Raw genomic sequence first — 23,460 nt, forward strand, 5'->3', positions numbered from 1 at the left:
GAGTGAGGGTATTCCTTTAGATTTAGTCATGGTCTTGGGCCTCCACAGCCTGTGGAAAACAAGGATGCAAGTGCAACATGCAGATGTCAACACGCGTTCTGTACGCGAGAACTTTATCGAGAGTGTGCTGCTCCTTAGAGAAACGTATCGGGTGCTTTCTGATCCACCTGACTGGATCAGTGTGCTCGATGAACTGGCTGTCCTCAAAAAATTTTAAACCTTTCGTGACAGCCGAAGTCTGGTTGTTGCGAGTTTTACCATTATTGTGGATCTTTTTTGAATTGATGTGAACTCAAAAAGGCAATAAAGAAAAAAAAACTCGTGGCTGAGTGGTAGCGTCTCCGTCTCACACTCCGGAGACCCTGGTTCGATTCCCACCCAGCCCATCTTGGAAGTTGCTTTTTATTTATGGAGCGCAAGGGCGGAATTTATCGCTCACGGCCAACGCCGCCGACGCCGACGACACCGGCTTTTCTGCGACACGAGCTCCTTAACGCTGTCGCGTTAAAATGCTCCTCCTGGTCGAGGCCTTGCTACAAAAAGAGGGCCGCGAAATGCTCGGTAAACGAGTTGCGGATGTCCGCGGGTTCCGAAGACGTCGCACTGTCCTCAAACGTGATGCTGCGCGCGAGTTCGCCTGGTACTGCGCTGGCCAACTGCTCGAGCGTGTCCGTGGTCAGCGGCATCCTCAAGTGGCACGTTAGATGGTGCTGCTGAGAGTGATGCGCGTGAGCTGTCTTCGAGGATGCGGTGATAACGCTCGCGCAGCGTTTCGAGATATCCGCGCTTCGCGAACGTAAGCGTTTCGCCGCCCCGTACGATGCGCATACGGCGCAGAATGTCATTCAGCATGGTCGTAATGCGGACATGCCGCGCCTTCCTCGCACACACAAGAACATCGCGCCCGCGCGTTTCCAGCGCGTCCCAGGTAACAGGTGTTATGTCACTAACTGTGGCCACAGACAAGCACGACTGTCGGCGTATATCAGTGAGGTACTGTTCATCGCGTAATACCGCTGCAGCCATGCGCCACATCAGGGGGCTGTTTACACGGCCCGGGGCTGCTCGCAGAAAAACCGTGACCGGGAAGTGATCACTTGGTTTAAGGCCTGGTGGGAAAGGCAATGCCTCGCACTGTAGCAAGTCAGGTGCCATGGTGGAGGGCATGTAAACCCGATCTTTTCGGCTCGCGCTCTGGCCCCAGACTCGTGTTGCCTCGAAATGGTCTCTGTGAAGAGTGACCCACGCGTACTCTAAGCGTAATGATCGCACTAGTTTTCCAAGTTCTTTCGTGTGGTAATTGGAGGCGCCCTGATCAGGTCCCCTGATGTCGCACATTGTGTCTAAAACACAATTGAAATCCCCGAGCAGAAAGTGGGGCACGTCGTCGAGAAAGTATGTCATGATGAATCGAAAGCACTCGTTTGTCAGACTACGCGTCACTGGCGCGTACACGTTGACAAAACAGGTCCTGCGGCTATCCAGAAAAATGTCGACAATCGCTCGCCCATCTATGCCATATGTACAATGAGCACATGCCCTGCATGCTGGTGAAAAAAAGGTCCCGCCTACACCTCAACACCGTGAGTCCGTTAACAAAAAAAAGGCCTCAACATTAAAACGAGAATGAAAGGAAAGGACATCGGCGGGGGTGCGGAAGTTGCACTGCTGCAAAAACAAAACATCTACTCGATGCGAACGCGCAAGATGAAGCCCCTCCCTTTGCTTGTCAGGGTGGCGAAAGCCTTGCGCGTTAAAGGAAGCAAAACGAAAAAGAGCCATCATAAAACGGAGGAGGAACAAAGACGACTATACATATCACAGAAACAAAGAAACAGAGGAGAACATAACAGACTCACGGAAAAGTTCGTCGGGCAAAGTCTGTAAGTTCAGTTCAGTTCTGTCGTTCAGTCGTGTCCGACTCTTCGTGACCCTATGGCCCATATCACGCCACGCTTTCCGGTCTCTCAGTATAAAGTCTTTAAACCTGTCCACTAATCAGCACTAGGGAGACGTTCGGGGAGTTGAGTGCTGATTCCTGCGAACCCGGGCCTCGACATGGTCCGTGTGGCGCGCGCGTCTGTGGAAACAAAACCACTGTCAAACACACACACAAGCGCACTGGGTCAGACTTCCATCGAGCGGCCGTGCACACACACTCACTGCACGAAACGCACGAAGTTCACCCTTCGCAGGCCGCAGCGACGCAGCAGAGGCGACTATTACCCGGGAGCGAGAAGAGGTGGTCGCTGGTAGACGCCTACTGAGCCGCCGCCAGACATGCGAAGAGGAGGAGGAGGGTGCGGCCGCAGCGGCCGTTGAGCCTGAGATGCAGCGCCATGGAGGTTACGACTTGGCGTCTGAAAAGTCCATCTCGGAGCCGTTTGGTGCCTCCCGCCCCTTCTTATGCGGCGCTGATGCGTTCGAAGATCCAAAGCTTCTGTGCCGGAAAGTGACGCTTGCCGTCGTCCGCCAAAGGCGCTTTCATAGTGCGGCCCGCACTCGGGCGTTGCGGCCTCGCGGAGCCACCGTAACGCCAGACAGGGTGACTTCCTTACTCGGGAGGACGGGGGCGGAAGCTGCTGAGTGCAGGAGGCACGAGGCGTTCAGCAGAGCCTCCAAACTTGTCGACTTCACATGTGGAGCGGGCGGCGTCTACAGCTTGTCGCCATGCGTGTGCTGGCCCGCCACAGGTTGTGACTCCAATTCTCGGGACTCAGAGCCGGGCAGTGGACCCGGGTACGTCTGAGGAAGTCTCGGAGTCGCTCTGAGAGGTTGTCACCTCCGTCACAGGCTCGCTATCGGGGGAGGGCTCCGTGGTTGCCCCTTCAGAGAAGGCCTCAGACGTGGTTGTCAAGGCCTCGTCGTCGTTCTTCTCTGTGTCCCTGCTGGTCACCTGGGTGTCGCCTGACAGCTCCAGGTTCGCGGCCTTTTCGGGTTGTACGCCAGGCTCCGAGGACGACTTGGCAGCCGCTGCATAAGAGCGCGGTAGAACACAAAATTTGGAGGACGCTTAAGCTTCGCCTTCAAGAGTGGAACGCGATAGCGTTATTGCACGTCGTCGAGAAAACTTACTAAACGCAAGGGTATTGGGGCATCCTCGCACCGGTACCCGCGCGGCCCGAAGGGGAGAAGCGGGTGAGCGGATAGTGATCTAAAGAAAGGAAAGACGCTTGATTCTACAACCTGTGAGGGTGCATGGCGAAACGTCAGGGGCGAGTGGCACGCCACGTGTCGGCGCAGCGCCGCACATTGCGAGGAGGGGTTCTTCTGTGTTTGCCGCAAGATGGCTCTGCATGTGCGCAGAGCGCAGAAGAAATGTAGCGGAAACGTACTTCGCTACTCGTGTAACGGCGACTTCTGTAAGTAACATGCTCATAATTACCGATATACACTGCAGTATAACGTTCTACGGCATGTTTCTAAGGCAACACCGCATTCACTAGAAGCGCTTTTGTACCGCTTTCAAGCACCGAACGCTGTAGGCACATCGGCTGGCTGTGTTCTTTTTGTGAAGAAGTTGCCGGGGCTTGAAGTGCTTGGTCATTTTTCTTGTGAGTCGGGCCGGTGTGCACTTCTAGATTTTTCGCTGAATAGCACGGATTGGCGGATTGTCTGTCTCTACGCGCCTAATGTAGCAGATGAAAGGGCGCAGTTTTTCCAAGGCATCCAGCAGCGGCTCTGCACCGATAGACAACTGATCGTCCTAGGTGATTTTAATTGCGTCCTTAGTGCGCGAGACAAGACAAGCCGGCGGCCATACCGAGACGCAAGCACTGAAGTGCTATCGCGAATTGTTGAGGAGTGTAACCTCGAGGATGTGGCAGAGTGTCTCGAGGGAGCCCGCACCGTAAAGCTCACGCACTTCCAGGGTTCGAGCCATGCAAGGCTGGACCGCATTTATGCATCCCTCGACATCTTACCTGAATGCAATAGTTATGAAGTAGAGCCGGTATCGTTTTCAGACCATTGTTTAGTTAAATGTTCTTTTGGATGGGTAAAGAGAGGGAATTCTTTTTCGTGGGAAATGTGGAAATTCAATAATAAACTCATGCAGTATGAACATTTTACCCGCATAGTAAAAGAAGAAATTGAAAAAATAAACCCAAGTAAAAATATGCACCTTTGGCAACAGTGGGAGCTGTGTAAAGGAACTATAAAAATTAAAGCAATAGAGAGGGCAACCTGTATACGGTTTGAGGAAAAACAGAAAGAGACGGAGTTAAGGACACTGCTCCGTACGTTGCTTAAACAGGAAGCTCGTGCGCCGCGGAAATGGATTGAAGATATACGGAAAACAAAGCAAAAACTAGAATTGATAGACGAAGATCGTTATCGAGGTGCGTTAGTGAGGGCAAGGGCAGAAGACACAGCTGCAGGGCCATCAAAACGAGCGCTGGGGTTCGAAAAAGCAAACGCTCAACGGAACCACATCGACCAAATAGATTGGGGCGGTATCTTGGCGGCGGACAACGACCACATCAAAGCAGCGTTCAACGCCCATTAGCAAACCCTCTTCGCATCCCACACGGTAGACGCTATCACTTTTAAGAATAAGTTTCTGGCGACGATACCGCGTCTGGACGATGAAGTGAAAGAGAGATTAGAACTAAAGATAACTGAAACAGAAGTGGAGCACGCTATTGACAGTTTAAATGCCGGTAAATCGCCGGGACCGGATGGGTTCAGCGCGGGTTTTTACAAAGAATTTAAGTACGAAATCACACCTATTTTGAACGCAATTTATAACGATGCCTACACAGTAAATGCCCTGCCTCCGTCATATGGGTCATCCCACACCGTACTCATTCCTAAAACTGATGAAATAGACAAATTACGCCTGGTAACATCTTACAGACCCATAGCACTTACAAACGTTGAATACAAAAATTTTTATGAAGGTTTTGGCCCGAAGGTTGCAAACGGTTATTAAGGATATAGTAGGACCACACCAAACGTGTGGGATAAAAGGGAGGTCAATAGTGACCAACATTCAAAAGGCGCGAAGTGTCCTTGAGTGTTGTGATGACTGGTATGGTCGGGTCGCCATGCTTCAGATCGACCTCGAAAAAGCATTCGACTGCGTCGACCACGAAATTTTGTTTTCCCTTTTAGAACATGTGAATGTTGGTTCAGTTATATGTAAGGGTGTGGCCCTGGCGTACCGTAACTGCACGACGAGAGTGATTATTAATAAGAGTCTGGGAGCCCCCATTCGACTGCAGCGTTCGGTGCGACAGGGCTGTCCCCTCAGCCCTCTTTTGTTTTGCATTTATATTGAAACATTGTGCATGAAACTTATGAATAATGTCAACATTAGTGCGTTTAGGTTACAAGCAGCCGAAGTGAAGCTGCTCGCGTATGCAGACGACATCGTTATTTTTACGGTTGACCAGGAGAGTATCACCGAGGCTGTCAAATGTATCCGTGAGTTCTCTCAAGTTACCGGTAGCGGGGTGAACTGGGCCAAATGCCTTGGGCTCTGGCATGGACAGTGGCCGTCGAAACCAGATCGCTTTGCCAATGTTACGTGGACAGACACACCGACCAAGTACTTGGGCGTCGAGCTGGATGCCTACCGCGAAAGCGAGCATTATTGGAAAGGGCAAATGACCGAACTACGGGATAGAGCCGAGAAGTGGAAAGGCGCCAACATGTCGATTTTTGCCAGAGCTACTGTATGCAATCTTTTTTTTATCAGCAAACTTTGGTTCGCAATGCAAGTTTTGAGTTGTTCGCGCGTAAACGTACAGAAGTTACACAGGATTTTCGCCGTTTTTGTTTGGGCAGGTAAATGGGAACGCTGCAGCAGGACGAATTTGTTCCGTCGGGTAAAAGACGGCGGTTTGGGACTCGGCCATCTGTTTTTACGGCAGGTGGTCAACCGGTTTTTGTTTTTTCGGGATGCTTCGGACCCTTTCTTACGCACCGTCTGCCAAGTTAGGCTACGGCGCCTACTGCCAGAGTTTGTTGTCTCCACCGAAGAAGCTACGGGTGGGATTTTTGGTTATTACAGGGAGGTCGTCGCTAGTGTAAGATTTCTTTCAGTGCGTTTTTCTAATGAATACTTGTCCACTGTAAAACGAAAAAAGCTGTATCGCGATTTATGTCAAATTGTTTTGCCACAACCCTTGTACAGAACCTTATACAGTGGAGGTCCGGGCAGAGATGTCTTGAAGAGAGTAAAGAAAATTCAGGTGTCGCCAGGAGCTAAGACATTTTTCTTTAAATTACACACCGGAACATTATCAGTAAAGAAGTTTTTGGAGGAAAGGGATTTTTTTTTACCGTGGGGGGCGCACTGTTTAATCTGCAAGCAGCCGGAAACAATAGACCATGTTTTTTTGCATTGTTGGGAAGGGGTTTATTTCTGGGATGTTTTGCAACGTACGATAAAGAAAGAATTTCCACTAGACTCCCACGGCATCCGGTATTTAAGCATTGATAATGAAGATGGTGTTCCGTATGATTTAATCATGCTCATGGGCCTCCACTCTATATGGCGCTCCAGAATGGCGGGCTATCACTGCGACAGGGATGCTCGACCCGCTAGAATATACTTTCGAGAAAGTGTGAATTGGTTTATTGCCATACAGAAAGTGGCTGCTGAACCTCCCGAATGGCTCTCAAGGGTAGAGCCTTTGCTGTCGTTGCGGGAGTTTTAATGTACTGAGACGAAGCCAGCCTGACATTGGCTGATGATGACCTTCCAATATGTACTTTGTTTTGTGTTATTCGTGTTGTGTTCTTGTGAAATGGTATGAACCAAAGCCAGGAAATAAAAAAAAAAAAAAAACTCGTGGCTGAGTGGTAGCGTCTCCGTCTCACACTCCGGAGACCCTGGTTCGATTCCCACCCAGCCCATCTTGGAACTTGCTTTTTATTTATGAAGTGCATGTCTATTTATGAAGTGCATGCCGGGATTTATCGCTCACTGGACGCCGACGACACCGGCTTTTCTGCGACACGACCTCCTTAACGCTACCGCATTAATACACTGTTGGATGTTCGCCGCCACAGCGCTTGCACGCGAAGCGGCAACTCGCGCTATCATGGCCGTAAGCGCTGCAACGACCGCTGCGCACCGCCGAACAAGCAGCGCCAATGTGGCCCTCGACGCCGGACCTGGAACACATTATTTCTTAATTATTCTGTTTCCGAAGTAACTTGATGAAATTAAAGCTTTATTTTTTTCTCATTAAAACCTCAACTTGCACTCGTCTTCGGTTATTGTGGATCGTTTCTTAAAATGTTAAGGGCACCTTGGACCACTAAACTGCTATGAGGTGAAAGCCATTATAGCGCGGTGGATCGTAGCCCTCCACCACGGCACCTCTATCAACTTTTCTTTCACTCCCACCTTCCTCCCTTCCTTTACTGCGTGGTACAAAAGTCAGCGGAGAATTGTGACAAAAACTGCGCCTTTTCTATACTGTAAATCAATTTCAAACGCCGCTGATGCTGCTGTTTTGCACTATGCCATAGTTGCCATGATGCCATAGTTGTGTACTATGTTGTCACCAACAACATAGTACAATAGGCATCAGCGGCGTTTGAAATTGATTTACAGGTTAGAAAAGGCGCAGTTTCCGTCACAATTCTCCCTGTAGACTTGTACCATGCAGTAAACTAACGCCTAATAGACATTTGGGTTGGTTGGTTGGTTGGTTCATAGGAAGGGAAAGGCGCAGTATCTGTGGGTGGTGGTAACAACTTTTATTGCCACGAAATGAAAGGAATTATTTCGGGCTGGGGCGAGTCTAGGGTGGCCTCCAGTCGGGAGCGACCTCTTGAGCTCGCGTGACGAGGGCCAGTTGCGTAGTTTTTCTTTGGCTGGCCAACAGCTTGTCCCATTCCTCCGCTGAGGGAGCTGGCAAGAGTGTCTTTGGAGGGGGATTGCTGGCGCATTCCCACTGTGTATGGTCTTGAGTGGCCTGCGTCCCGTCACCGCAAAGCCGGCATGCAGGGTTGAATTCTCCGTTTGTAATTAACGATAGTCGGTAGGGGCTAAGAATGGCCTTTGTTTGTAGGCGTCTGAGTGTCGTGGCTTGCGCCCGGTCGAGGTCGGGATGAGGGGCGGGGTTCGTGCATCTTAGCTCGCGATAAAAGTTTGTTACCTCCGCGTATGTGCGCGGTGCCTCGACAGGCGCGTCCGTTCCCGATAGATCTCCCGTCTCCCGGTTGGTTAAGCCTCGGGCTAGACGGTCGACCCCTTCGTTTCCGGAGTTACCCGCTTGAGCCGGAACCCATACGAGATTGATGTTGTGATTGAGAGATCGGTTGCGCAGAATTCGTGCCGCGAGTGCGCTTACAGAATTTTTGGCGAAATTTTGAACGGCGCTTTTTGAGTCGCTTGGAATAGTTTTGGTGTGGGGATCCGCGATGGCCAGTGCGGTAGCTACTTCCTCTGCCTCGCATATGGAGCTAGCATGAAATGTTATGGCGTTAATGAAGGTTGACTTTGGAGTGGCCATGCATGCCACGTATGCTCCGTTTTTGATGTGCTGAGCTGCATCCACGTACACTGCTTCTGGATCGTCCTCGTAGTTTCTCAAGGGTCTGTGCCCTTGTCTTCCTGCGGGCATCATGTCTACCTGGTAGCATGTTTTTGGCTATTGGTTTAACAACTAGTCTACTAGTTATGTCAGCCGATAAATGGGATGTTGCGCACACCTCCTCAGTGGGGTGTATGTGGAGCTTGTCGAGAATTACGCGTCCCGCAAGACTGTGTGATAAGCGGGTCACTTGTGCTGTTTTATGGGCTTCAATTAGTTCAGGTAGCGTGTTAAAAATTCCCAACTGCAGTAGTCGACCTGAGTTAGCGTATACTGGTAAGCTAAGGGCCGCTTTGTATGCTAATCTAATTATGCTATTAAGTGCATGTTCGTCCCTACGACGCAGATGATAGTACATGATTCTGTTTATCATAAAGGCTTGGATGATCCTGCACAGGTCGGCTTCTCTCATACGCCTGCGACGTGTGGCAATGCGTCTCACCAGCCCACCTATCTGGTGCGCCGTGACGCGTAGCCGGCGTATAGCTTCTGTGTTCTGCGTATTATTCTGAATCAACATTCCGAGAACTCTGATCGTGGCTACCGGGGGTACCGGATGGTTGTCAATGTGTAACTGGATAGGTTCTCGAGAATCTGGTTTTACCTGTGAAGCTTGTTTGTTCCTTATAACTAATAGTTCTGATTTAGCCAGTGAACAGGTAAAGCCGTTTTCCTGCACATAAGACTGTACCGTGTCGATAGCTCGTTGTAATGAATCTGTAATATCTCCATCGGAACCAGAATTGGTCCATATGGTGATGTCGTCGGCGTATATGGAATGATGTATGTGTGGGATATCATCTAACAGACGCGGGAGGCCGCCCATAACGATGTTGAAGAGAAAAGGTGAAAGTACGGCGCCTTGCGGTGTTCCTCTCGTCCCTAGTGTAATTTTGTCGCTAACTTTGTCAACGAAATGGAGCGTAGCCGTACGCGCATTCAGAAAGGCAGCGATGTAGTCGTATGTCCGTTTGCCTACGTGTAACTGTGAGAGGTGATTGAGGATGGAAGCGTGTGACACATTGTCGAAGGCCTTACTCACATCGAGTCCCAGGATGGTTCGCGTGGCTCTTATGCGATTTGTATCTAGAATGTCTTGTTGAATTTGCCACATAATGTCCTGAGTCGAAAGACCTGCTCGAAACCCAATCATGGACGGGGGAAACGTGCCTTCCGCGTCGGTGTGCATAAGGAGCCTGTTTAAGACAACGTGTTCCATTACCTTCCCGAAACATGATGTTAGCGAGATTTGGCGGAGGTTCACCATCTCGAGTCTTTTGCCCGGTTTAGGTATGAAAATAATTTTAGCGTGCTTCCATTCCTCAGGGACGCTGCCCTCTGTCCAGTACCTGTTGAAGAGGTCCGTAAGAGCCTCTACTGACTGGTCTTCTAAATTGCGCAACATCTTATTGGTGATGCAACCTTCCCCCGGTGCCGAGGTGGTGTTAATTTTGTTAAGAGCAGCCCTAATCTCTGCTACGGTAAAGACGCTATCCATGCGAGGATTATCCAATCCTGAGTACGCATCTGGCGTTGGTATATCCTGGGAGGTGTTAATGTATTTATCTTTTAAAGTGGTCATGAGCTCTTCGTCGGTGCCTTGGAAAGATTGCGAGATCCTATGTAGGTTCTTGTGGGAATCTGCCTTAGTTCTCGTAGGATCCAGTAAACGTCTAAGTAAAAACCACGTGTTCTTGTTGCCCAGTTGCCCATTAAGGCGGTCGCAAGTCTGATGCCACTGTTCTCGGCTAAGTTCCCACGAGTAAGCCTCGATTTCCTTTTCAAGCCGGGTTAACCGAATTTTTAAACGTCGGTTGTGCTTATTTTTACGCCATCGAGCATGGATACTTCCTTGTACTTCAATCATGTGCACTAGCTTAGCGTCCGGACTGGGACTTCTGTCCTCCAGGGCAACAGTTTTTGAAGTGTTTGCGGCGTCTTGCAACAGATGCTCCGTCCATTGTCTTAAATCTACTATACTTTCCGCTGGCCTTTGCGAGTGGACATATCTAAAGGCGTCCCAGTTCGTGTGCTTCACTTCCTGGCGACGCATTTTGCAATGCGTAGCTCGGAAAGTGGTACATAGTACATAGTGGTCGCTTCCTATGTTTGTATTTAGGTTTTCCCACCTCGCATCGGGGATATTTCTGGCAAAGGTAAGGTCAGGGCACGTATCCCTGGTTACACTGTTACCAATGCGCGTAGGTTTATCAGGGTCGACGAGTAAGGCATGCCCTAGCGCCTGGGCTGTCTCCCATAATTTAGTTCCCTTTCTACTGTTAACTGAGTAGCCCCATTCTGCATGGGGTGCGTTAAAGTCTCCAGCAGTCAGCAACATTCCATTATGAGCGGCTACATGCGCCTTACGGAAGAGTGTGGCTATTTTCGTGCTGTTGTCTTTAGGTGGACTATATACGTTTAGAATGTAAAGGGGAGATTGTGTTCGTTTGTTCGGCAGGATTTGTATAAATGTATGAGAGACCTCCGGTATTTCCAAATCTAGTTGGTTTGCAGTTAGATTGCGGTGTACAAGTGTAGCTGTGATCGGCCGGCACTCAGCCGACACTCTCTCATTGTATGCTGTATACCCTGCAAGCTTTACTTCTGTATTCGTCTATTGAAGTGCTATGACTACCGGCCTGTTTGTTTGGGCCAAAACTGCATATTCCAGAGCCTTGCGCTTGGCTCGGAATCCCCTGCAGTTCCATTGCCACACTATAACAGGTGTACTAGCCATCGCGTATCGGGTAAGGTTCCGCTCGCGCGGGTTGCAATGCGCTGGGTCGGAGAATGCTGCTGGGGGACGGACGCGCCGAAGCACCGTCAGCTGGGCGTGAGAATGCTGTGTGGGCGGGAGGCAAAGAGCCTGCATTTGGCGTTGGAGATATCAGATTGCTAGGGGATGCTAGTGCGTTAACCCTGGTTTTAAGCGTGTCGAGTTTAGCTAGGACAGTTTCGAAAGTAGTCGGAAACTTTTCCATTGTGTCAGTTACTTTGTTAAGCTGTGGTATTGATTTCTGGATAGTTTCCTCCACCTTGGCTAGTCTTTGGTCTATTTTTGCAAATCTCTCTTCATAATTACGCTCTAAGTCATCTGTATCTGGCCGAGGTACCAAAGGTGCCTTTCGTTTGTTATGGCGATTTTGATCTACTTCCATGTCCTCATTGCGGCTGACTTCAACGCGAGCGCAAGCCACAGACGACTGTTCATTCTTTGATTGCGCATTTGCAGTTTATAGCTGTTTGATTTTTGCGTTAGACTGAGCTAACTGTTGTTGCAGTTGTCGGACTAACTCTGCCAGCTCCCTTACCTGTGGGTCGGGTGCTCGGCGTTGCTTGTCTCTAAGTGGCAGCTTCCATGCCAAATGTTTGGCAGGTCTTCCTTCTTCTCCGGAGTTGGAGTTGATCCGCGAGCTGCGTCTCTGGGACGATGACCTGCTCCTGTCTCTGCTCCCACTGCGTCCACGTAGAGGGGGAAAAGAGTCATCTTTTGGTTCCTGCAGCTGAAGTGGTTGACTTGTGGCGAGGTCAGTTGGGGGACTGCTGCTTTGCAGTGGCGGGAAGAATTCATCCCTTGGAGGTGGTTGTTGGTGGCCGCGTTCTCGGGGACGGGACTGGCGGCCGCTTGGCGAACTGTCTGGGTCAGTGGCAGTGTCCGTGGGGGATTGTGAAGATTTGCGCCTGTGGCTAGACACGAAGCGGTATTTGCAGCCTCTGCTGCCTGTTGGATGTGAGCCTTTGCATACAATGCACATGGCTTGGCAGGTAGGTGGTTGGCCGGCTGGTGGGGAGTCGTGAGCGACGCCGCAGCGGCGGCAAGTAGGTATTCGTGGTTGGGGGCACACGTCCGCTCGGTGACCCAGCTTGCGACAGTTGAAGCACGCCTCCGGGCGAGGCTTCAAAGGGAAGACTTCGAAAGTAAACCCCAAGTACCGCTCGTATCGGGGCAGCTCGGTGTTGGCGAACGTAACGACGAAGTGCTGCGTCTTGCCCATACAACGCGCAGCAACGATGGGGAGATCGGGATTACGCGCGCGGAGCTCAGCCAGGACCTCGGCATCGTTTTCGTAACTGTAGGCTCGGTACAAAATCCCCCGTACGGAATTGTCCGGGGCTGGGGCGTAGGCGGCAACCGGGGCTACTGTCTTGTCGATGGTGATGGTGCCGATCTTGGCGTAAGACACTGCACGGGCATTGTCAGGCGTGCTCACTGTGATGGTGTTGTTAGTGTAGTGGGGTGTATGCGGACTTCGTCGGCAGTAACCGCTAGGTGGTGGTCGACGTTGGCGGCTGCGTAGATAGCAAGTGCAAGTCGTGCGGGGCCTATGGTGTGAAGATTCAGCGTGCCCTGTGGACGGAGGACGATCTTGAGGTGGGTGTTCCGAAGGCAGGCGGTTGGTTGGTTGGTTGGTTCATAGGAAGGGAAAAGCGCAGTATCTGTCACACTTGCTCTGTGGACACCTGAACCGCGCCGTAAGGGAAGGGATGAAGGTGGGAGTGAAAGTGGATAGAGAGAAAGGGGGGTCGTAGTGGAGGGCTACGGAGTAATTTCGACCACCTGGGGATCTTTAACGTGCGCTGACATCGCACAGCACACGGACGCCACTTCATTTCGCCTCCATCGAAACGCAGCCGCCGAGGCCGGGATTCGATCCCGGGAACTCCGGCACAGTAGTCGAGCGTCTTACGAGGACGCTTTTTGGTCAAAGGTGGAGGGCGTCCGCGTGGCCGCGGATTCGGTAGAGTCGATGTCGTGGCTGGCGTCTGGGCCTCGGCAGGTTGTTTCTTGGGCGGAGATGGTCTTCGGTACCGGCGTTGCATCTCGAATGCCGTCCATGAGCCATCGGATAACTCCGCGGCGCTAATGTCGGTGCCTTCCACAGTGTAAGGCATAGTCAAGGCGGTGTTGGGCTTGGCGGGGCGCGACGTCGCCACCGCCGCTGCGCGCGAACGCGCCGATGTCGTGAGGCAGCGATAGGCTTAGCTGTCGCAGCTGTTGCGGCCAAAAATATTTGGTCGAAAAATCATCAAACTGCTTGCCTTGGTCTGGAAATCACCACACCGGGTCCGGAGCGATAGACGAACGTCCAGGGCAAAGTTGGTGAACGCAAGTGGCAAGAAATACGAAATTTTGCTGTGAAATCACGGAGCTCATGTGAGACGCGTCCGCTCACTCCACGATCAAGAGAGACTCCCAGTATCTGTCACACTTGTTCTGTGGACACCTGAACCGCGCAGTGAGGGAAGGGAGGAAGGTGAGAGTGAAAGTGGAAAGAGAGAAAGAGGAGCCGTAGTGGAGGGCTATGGAGTAATTTCGACCACCTGGGGATCTTTAACGTGCGCTGACATCGCACAGAACACGGACGCCTCCGTTTCGCCTCCATCGAAACGTAGCCGCCGAGGTCGGGTTCGAACCCGGGTATTCCCGACAGTGGTCGGGCGTCTTACCACTGCACCCCCTTGGCGGGGCCGAGACAGAGTGCTGCAGTGGTAAGACGCCCGACTACTGTCCGGAATACCCGGGTTCGAACCCCACCTCGGCGGCTGCGTTTCGATGGAGGCGAAACGAAGAGGCGTTCGTGTTCTGTGCGATGTCAGCGCACGTTAAAGATCCCCAGGTGGTCGAAATTACTCCGTAGCCCTCCACTACGGCTCCTCTTTCTCTCTTTCCACTTTCACTCCCACCTTCCTCCCTTCCCTCACTGCGCGGTTCAGGTGTCCACAGAACAAGTGTGACAGATACTGCGCCTTTCCCTTCCTGTCTGCTTCTGTTTTCTGTGTGGTGCGGTCTTCGAGGAAGCCGAAAATTGAAGGCGCCGCACGGACGCCTGGATCGAACTTCCGGCAGGGTCATTGTCTTTGTTGCGACTGAAGGGGAGGGTGACTGCTCCTGGCCCTGATGGGGCTGGGACAGTTAGATCACCAACGCTTGCGGCGGGGGCTAGCCTGCAGCGGAATTTTTATCTGTTGTAGGCCGTCATTGCATTCGCAATCTCTTCGGTCGTGGACGACGGCTATAGCGGTGCGCGTCTTTATCTACCTCTTCTTTTTCTTTCTTCTCTGTTTTCATTTCTGTCCGAACGACTGCGTCCGCGTGCTGTGCGATGTCAGCGCACGGTAAAGATCCCCAGGTGGTCGAAATTACTCCGTACCCCTCCACTACGGCTCCTATTTCCTCTTTCCACTTGCACTCCCAATTTCCTCCCTTTCCTTACGGCGCGGTTGAGGTGTCCACAGAAAACAAGTGAGACAGTTACCGCGCCTTTCCCTTCCTATAAATCAATCTGTCCACTCGAGCCATCGGAGGTGCCCCGCTGGGGTGGTACAGTGGTAAGACGCCCGACTACTGTTCGGAGTTCCCGGGTTCGAACCCGGCCACGGCGGCTGCGTTTCGATGGAGGCGAAACGAAGTGGCGTCCGTGTGCTGTGCGATGTCAGCGCCGTTAAAGATCCCCAGGTGGTCGAAAGCCCCGCCGGGGTGGTGCAGTGGTAAGACGCCCGACTACTGTGCCGGAGTACCCGGGTTCGAACCCGACCTCGGCGGCTGCGTTTCGATGGAGGCGAAACGAAAAGACGTCCATGTGCTGTGCGATGTCAGCGCACGTTAAAGATCCCTAGGTGGTCGAAACTACTCCATTGTCCTCCACTACCGCTCCCCTTTCTCTCCTTCAACCTTCATTCGTATTCCCTATTCCCTATTCCTATTCATTCATTCCTTTCCCTTCCTATAAATAAATCAGTTTAAATCAGTTCCCTTAGGACTCTGTTCGGGTGTCCTCATAGCAAGTGTGACAGATACTGCGCCTTTCCCTTCCTGTGAACCAACCAATTATTATTAGGCATCGGAGGTGGCTGAGCTTTTCCTTCTTCCTACAGACATAACAACAACGAGTTGCGGCTGAAACATGTACATTGGTGTAAGTCGTAGGGCAAGGGGCGGGGAGGGTGGGGGTGGCATTGCTCTTTTTGAGCCGCTGTACGCTTAGAGTACCTTTGTGTGTGCTTGGGGTTCAGGCCTTCTGATGGCCTCATGCAGCTTCAAGTCAGCGTACTTGCCAGTAGATCCCACTGTAGAATACAATGGAGAGGATTGAGCCGGAATCCCCTCATAATACGTCCTTTGAAGACAGACAAAACGAATCCTTCGGGTGTTCTTATGTCTCCATGTCCTCGTCTATGCGCCTCTAGATGGCTGCTCATTATGCGAAAAATATACCTTAAAAAGACGAGGCAATATAATCTTAGCTTAGTGGGCATTGTCCTCATGTGCCCTTTGTTATTTTGGCCGTGGTTAATAAAGGTAAAGTGAAGCTAAAATTTCGAAGAAACTATAAATTGCGCCGCTAATGTGCTGCTTGCTTTTGCAACTCACACATCGCCGGCGCACTGCTTTCCTGAACATTATTTTTACTGTGTGTGGCCACTACGTCTATGTGTGTCATGGCATTACTGCGTCCAATCACGCTCACACGTGTATAACATATTCTAAGTTTCCAACAGTGCGCTTCAGCTCTTTCGCCTTTAGAAACGGAAGTTCTATGATTAAGCTCTTCCAGTAAAAGTTATCAAGCAGGGCACGGGAGACAGACGGGGACACTTCCAATGCAACAGAGCTCGTTGGCTAACGTTTATTTTCTATTTACGAATTGTTTTCTTTTCTTGTTTCTTCCGTCAATTTTTTCTCCTCCTTCTTATTATGAACAGTATCGATTTTTCACGAATAAAAGTAAAAGGGAGTAGGATTGAAGTTAATCTTCAATAATGAAACGCCCTCTGAGAAATGAACGATAGAGACATAAAAATCGGTCGGGGACGAAAATAAAACTGGAAACGTAATTTATTTTTATAGAAGTCCTTCAAAGAAATAAAAACTAGAAATAAAAAATGTCAGCTCCCTGCTTTCATTTGGATGGACATCCTGATGAAAAGGGATGGACATACATTCCGGCCCGTTATTAGGTTTCCGACGAGATATTTGGAAAGATGGAATGCTTTTGTCAATGTGTCCGTAGGAGCCTATAAATGCGCTGCGAACCATGCCACAGAGTTCAAAGAAGCACCAATACAGTTTTAATTACATAAAAAAGTATGCCTGCTAGGAGGTTACTGATGAAAAGGCTGAAATTATTTAACGCCTCGTCTGGTGCACGAACGCATCTAAACAAAACTCGTCAGAATATAAATAACACAGTTATTCGCATTATACAGCAAACATGAGTTGTTCCGATTATAATTGGTTGGCGTAATTAGAGAAATGTTTCTGTAGATTTTAGGAGGGTGTCAGGTGTGGTACTAGGATGAAAAACTTAGTATGGTCCACAGCAGCAGGCATGGATCATAATGTGCGAAGTTCCAAAACAATGAGCATTCATCTCCCTGAACGTAGGTTGGAGAAGGACTAGAATGAATGCGTTAAGTATACAGGATATTCTCCTCATGGGGATTTTATTTCTCATTTTCCTCAGCTCTCTTACTTAGCGGACATATGCTCCAGAACAAAACAATTTTATTATTATTAGAGCTATTTGTCCACAAATTTCAGATTTGACCATTTTAGCAGCTCTTCTCAAACCTCATGTTAATTCATGCCTATCAGGCTTGGTTGAAATTTTGCAAGAAATACATCTTAAAAACAAGGGTGTTTTGTGCGCCTATTTCACCTCATTATATATCACAAAGAGGTGAGCATTCGTAATTTTCATCATTGTGATGCACTCTGCACAATAGGAATAAAGTATTCTACATGGCAAATTTTCTGAAGGTTAAAAAACTATTTTTATTAGTTGCTTTTTTACTAGTGGATTTACAATGCTTCCGAAAGCATATATCTGATTCACGACAACCAATTGCAATGAAAAATATCATAGCTGTATTTTTCAAATACAAGAAAGCGGCCATATATGGAATATTATAGTGATACATTTACCAGTGAGGTAAAATCCTGCACTAATACTACGGTGGCTTGAAAAAAAAGAAAGAAAAGAAAGTTACGAAACTTCAGCAAACATTCAATGACTGAATATGACACTTGATAAAAAAAAAATGCGCGAAAATGCAGCTTAAGAAGCTGCAAAGTAACACGCTTTCTTAAAATTCTCCTGCAGCATTTGCAGGTCTCTCGAGCTGTCCCGAAAGCGCCCTCGGTGCAAGCTTTCTTCGCCATGTAGCAACAATGCCACTTGGCCTCAGCAGTTTCTTTAGCAGACATCCTTCGCACCGACAACAAGTGGTACAAGAGCAAACGGCGGCGGTATTCTCGAGAATGATGGTGTAGCTTTCGGGAAGAGAACAAAGCTCGTTTATAATTTCTGAGGCCTGCTGGGGGGCTCGCAAAATGAAAAAAAAAAAAAGGCTATTTCTACATGTCTGCAACGCCACAAACGTGGTGGAGGCCCTGCTTGAAATGCGTAGCTGTCATTAAAGGAACTATATTTTCACACTTCGCGTGTTGACATCGGAGATGTTAATTATATCTCGTCTACACCTTTACAAAAAACGTGAGAAACCTAAATTAGTATAACTCGGAGCAAATGTTTGGCAGCGACCACTTCATCCTAGCCTCGGTTCCTAAAAAAGGGGGTCAGGACACGTCGGGCGCGGACACAAATCTCTGGAGACCAGCAGGTGTTTGTAAAACAAAGCACCAGGCTACGTTCACTACATGCGCTGTGGGCGTGGTATATTCAATGTCATTGACATGCGGAAACGTCTACGTAGGCCAAACCGAGGCATGCTTGAATGAGCGCCTGAGGTAACACCGAGGAACTTTGGGCGCTGGAACAGGAAATAATTTAGCCTTACATGTCAAGGTCTGTGAATGTTCCCTAAGTTTTTACACCACTAGCATTATCGGTTGGGGGAAATTTAAACGTGATCGTCAGATACTAGAAGCATTTCTAATCAAAACGAACAAGCGGTAATGCGTCAGTAATCCGTCCGTGATTATCACCGAAAAGGGGTGCGAGTTTTTATCCTCATAAATGCTATTTCATTATGTCGTGCACGAAGTGCGTTGTTAGAATGGTGTGTGCGCAGGAAATTATCTCAAAATAAGCAATTTTTTATCGGAATAAACCAGTTGTAAGTCCAGCGTTTTGGTGTGTGCCTTCTTTGCTCTTATGCGGCGTCTGTTTTCGCTGGTTTCCTTTTTACGCAGTATGAAAGCACCTAGCCCAGCAGTTTACTCTCCTGAATGCTTTATTGTAGGGTTGGAAATATGCTCTGCGAAAGAAAGAAAAAAACTGAATCTGCTCCGGTGTTTTAGGGACAGCATGGCAACTGCTTATGCAAAAACAGGATTTCAGATCGAGGCGGGCTGTAGGTAAGTACGACATTCAGTAAGCACTGAGCCCTTAACACAGCTGCTGTTGGTTAATTTTCCCGTCCTTGTTGCTTGTTTTATCATCTTTAACCTTTCTGCTTTGATGTCAGCCTACCCTAGGCTCGAATGCCCCTATCACTATGAAAGGCCTGATAGCCCGAGAGCGTGGCTGCTTTACCCGTCTCTTGTAAGGCTATGGCTAGCGGTTTTTCACTTATCAGCTCTAGGTATTATTGCAGCAGCGCTCGCTTACGTTGGAACCCACGGCAGTTCTACTGCCAGATGGTGGAATCGTTAGTTGCGTTTTTGTCCATTTTGAAGCTGTATAATTGTTTCCTCAGTGTTTCGCTGCCACTCTGCATGGTTAATAAGTTCTGTTCTTTGCAGTTGTAGTTCAGCTGCCATTTTTTCCTGCCTCTGCTGCATCTGCTTCAAGCCTTTGGTGCGCCTGTTCCATCCAGGAAGATAAGCGACAGGGTGATAAATGTAAGCAATGCGGGAGGGAGGGACCCTCAACCACGTAATTTGGGAATGCGCTAGCTCCCCAGGGGCTAAGACGAAAATACTTTGTAGAAAGTACCTGGGAAATCCTTCTGCGGAGCGAGGACCCAACTCTGCAGAAACAAGCATCTACCTGGCGGAATAGGCCGCAAGGAACCAAGACTTCTTTTCCTGCCTCTAATCGCGGAGTCCCGGCCCCCGTCCCCTAGGCCTGCGTGCAGGGGGCGGGGAGTAGGGGAATCTATTCTGGTGGAAATAAAAGTTGTTCTCTCACACACACACACACACACACACACACACACACACACACACACACACACACACACACACACACACACACACACACACACACACACACACACACACACACACACACACACACACACACACACACACACACACACACACACACACACACACACACACACACACACACACACACACACACACACACACACACACACACACACACACACACACACACACACACACACACACACACACACACACACGCACGCACGCACGCACGCACGCACGCACGCACACGCACGCACACACGCACGTACACACACACACACACACACACACACACACACACACACACACACACACACACACACACACACACACACACACACACACACACACACACACACACACACACACACACACACACACACACACACACACACACACACACACACACACACGCATATACAAAGCTGACCGCACCGTGTGTCAGATCCAGGCGTTCGCGTGCCCTTTCATTTGCCACTTCATCGAACGCCGCACCACACAGCAAACAGAGTGTGAGTGAGTGAAAAACTTTATTAAGCTTGTCTTCTGCGGTTTTCAAATGGCTTCGTCCATCTTCTAAGACAAAGGTCGGCGGCCCTTAGTCTAGGGCTCCGCTGGATGCTGCTGCCAGTTGTTCTCGCCGAATCAGACTTTCTTGGTCGACTCGGCGATCGCTGGTGAACACTCCCTCCCATTGCTCCGCATTCGGGTTTGTTATAACGGGCACCACGCTTATCCTCTGGCATGCCCACGTTATGTGGTACAGCGTGGGTGGTTCTTGGCACCAAGGGCATTTGTCACTGTAGTATGTGGGATACATTTTGTTGAATACGTGTAGGTTCGGGTACGAGCCCGTTTGCAGCTGCCGCCAAGCGACTGAGTCCTCTTTGCTAAGGGAGTTGTGTGGTGGTGGGTACCGCTTTCTGCAGCCCTTGTAATGGTTTAGTATCGCCGAATAATTTTGGGGTACAGGTTCGTTCCCCTTGAGGTCGCCTACGTTGGATTCTCGGTAATAAGTGTACCCTCGAGCTATCCTGTCTGCCTCTTGGTTCCCTGTTACTCCCGCGTGTGCCGGCATCCATACTATCGTATGCTTGACTAGTTCTTCGTTTGGTTGTCGTTATGTGGCCCCCAGAGCGGAGTATGCGGAACGCTCTGCGCCCGATTCTGCCGCGAAGATAGTTGCGGCATGCTGTTTGTGAGTCTCTAAAGATTGTTAGAGACCGTTTAGATCGATAGCCCTCCGCTGCCGCTAGAGCGACGGCCGCTTCCTCAGCCTCGGCTATCGTACAGTCTTGTAGTGATGCGCTGGTGATCTCGCGTAGCGTCGAGTCAATCACCGTTGTTACCACATTGCTGTTGTGCTGCCCCGCTGCCCCGCTGCTCTGGTGTATGTGGCTGCGTCCATGTATACCGTCCTTTCTCAGGGTGCTAATGTCTTTTGTAGGTATTCAGCCCTTGCCTCTCTTCGTGCTTTGTGTAGGTTGGGATCCATGTTCCTGGGTATGGGCGTTACTTTTAGTGTGTGGCGATATTCGTCCGGGATTGTTTGTGTCCTCTGTATCTCTTGAATTTGATCAGCGCGGCCCAGTTTCTTAAGCAGCTCCCTGCCAGGTGGGGTCTGCTGTAGTCTGCGCACTTGGGAGACTAGTTGTGCCTCTCTCAATTCATCAAAAGTGTTGTGTAGTCCAAGGGCTAGGAGCTTCTCGGTTGAAGTGCTGTGAGGAAGGTGGAGTGCGGTTTTGTAGGCTTTGCGTAGAATCACGTCCGCCTATTGTACCTCACTCTTGAATGGGTTGTAGTAGGGAAGGCTGTATGTAACTCGGCTGACTACCAGGCTTATAACCAGCTTGAGTGTGTCCTCCTCTCGCGTGCCATGACGTCTGCGTGAGATGCACGTGATCATGCGGGTCACTTGTAGAGTGGATGCCTTGAGTAGAGCGAGGGTGTGGGTACAGCGTTGGTTTGACTGTATCCACATCCCCAAAATTCTGATGAGTGTTTTTTCTGGTATCGACTTCCCCTCGAGGTAGACGTTTAGCTTTAAGTCGTCGCTAGTGGGGACTGTGCGGTTGTGTCTTCCTCTCCAAACGCTTAAGAGCTCGGTTTTATCGGTGGAGCATGCTAGCCCTCTTGCTCTGACGTAGTTCTCTACGCAGGTGGCTACCTTTTGTAATTTCTCTTCTTTCTCTCCGAGCGAGCCTGTGTTGGCCCAGATGGTGATGTGGTCGGCATACATGACATGGTGTATGCCGTCGATTTCTTTCAACTGTTTTGCAAGCCAATCATGGCTATGTTGAAGAGCGTAGAAGAGATGACCGATCCTTGAGGTGTTCCTTTGTCTGGCTTAAGGAATTTGTCTGATCTGAGGTTCCCGAGGCCAATTGTTGCCGTTCTGTTTGACAGGAAGGCTTTGATGTAGCCGTAGACTCTCCTCCCGCAGTTCAGGTCGTTCATGCCCGTAAGGATAGCCTCGTGACTGACGTTGTCAAAAGCCCCCTCGATGTCCAATGCCATTATTATGTTCTCTCCGCTCTTGGGGACGTTCCCGTATTTGATTTGAAGTAATACATCCTGTGTCGATAGTTTTGCTCTGAAACTGAAGCAGACCCAGATATCCAGGAAGCGTTAGTACTACTGGAATCAGCGGCGTTTGAAATTGATTTACAGGATAAAAAAGGCGCAGTATCTGTCATATTTCTCCACGGACACTTGTACCATGCCGTACAGAAAGGAAGCAATGTGAAGCAGTAGTCACCCGCTTTACTCGAAGCAGCGTTCATCGCCACATTCGTAACAAATGCGCAGCAGAATGCTCAGGTTTTCGCCTTTCACCACTTTAGTCGCCAAAATTATTATTTTTCATCTTAGCTGTCGCTTGGTAGTGAGGTTAAGCCTTCTGAAATTATTTTGCTTGATTTGGTGCCGTCATTGCTCTCTCATGGCAAGTTTATCCTTTAATTTGCATTAACTTGTACAAAAGTTAAAACGCCCGATTTCTACTCTCGATAACGTGTTTAAAGTGTTCAGTCTATGATGCTTCCTTATTTTATGTGTGGCTGTGTACACTGCTTCTGCTGCTTCATATCTAGCACGATACCATCTGAGATGCTTTAAGTGCACTGTGAAGGAGTAACTGTATGCGACAAAGAACGAATAGAAGCCACCTTAAATATGTAGATATGAATTATTAAAGCTATGGGTCCTGCAGCTCGTAATAAAACATTTTATGCATGCGGCTGCAACGCACACAGAAATGGATTTTTAAACACACTACAATCTGCCATAGTCTGCACCTCACACGCTGGATTTGGCATTCGGCTACTGATTCCAAGGCCACGAGTTTTACCATGGCCGCAGCGGTCATATATTCAGCAAAGTTAAAATGCAAATAAGACTATGAAATGCTGTGCGTTATAAGCGCACGTTGAATTAGTAGTCGTCAAATATTTGTTCGTCTCTGTTTTTGTAATGACGTGCAGGACACTATGCAGAATACCAGCATACACGTGGATCGAGCGAAAAAGCCGAAAATAATTGATTACGACACTTTTGCGTTCAATTTCGGCTTCGTTTGCAATTACTCGAAACCTTCTTTCATGCTGCTAAGGCTAGAATAACGGATATGCGGGAACGTATAGTGATTAGCGCCCGCCGGGGTGGTGCAGTGGTAAGAAGCCCGACTACTGTGCCGGAGTACCCGGGCTTGAACCCGACCTCGGCGGCTGCGTTTCGATGGAGGCGAAACGAAGAGGCGTCCGAGTGCTGTGCAACGTCAGCACACGT

Source organism: Amblyomma maculatum, chromosome 2 (assembly GCF_055883805.1).
Source record: "Amblyomma maculatum isolate TAMU_Amacu chromosome 2, ASM5588380v1, whole genome shotgun sequence".
Taxonomy (NCBI): domain Eukaryota; kingdom Metazoa; phylum Arthropoda; class Arachnida; order Ixodida; family Ixodidae; genus Amblyomma; species Amblyomma maculatum.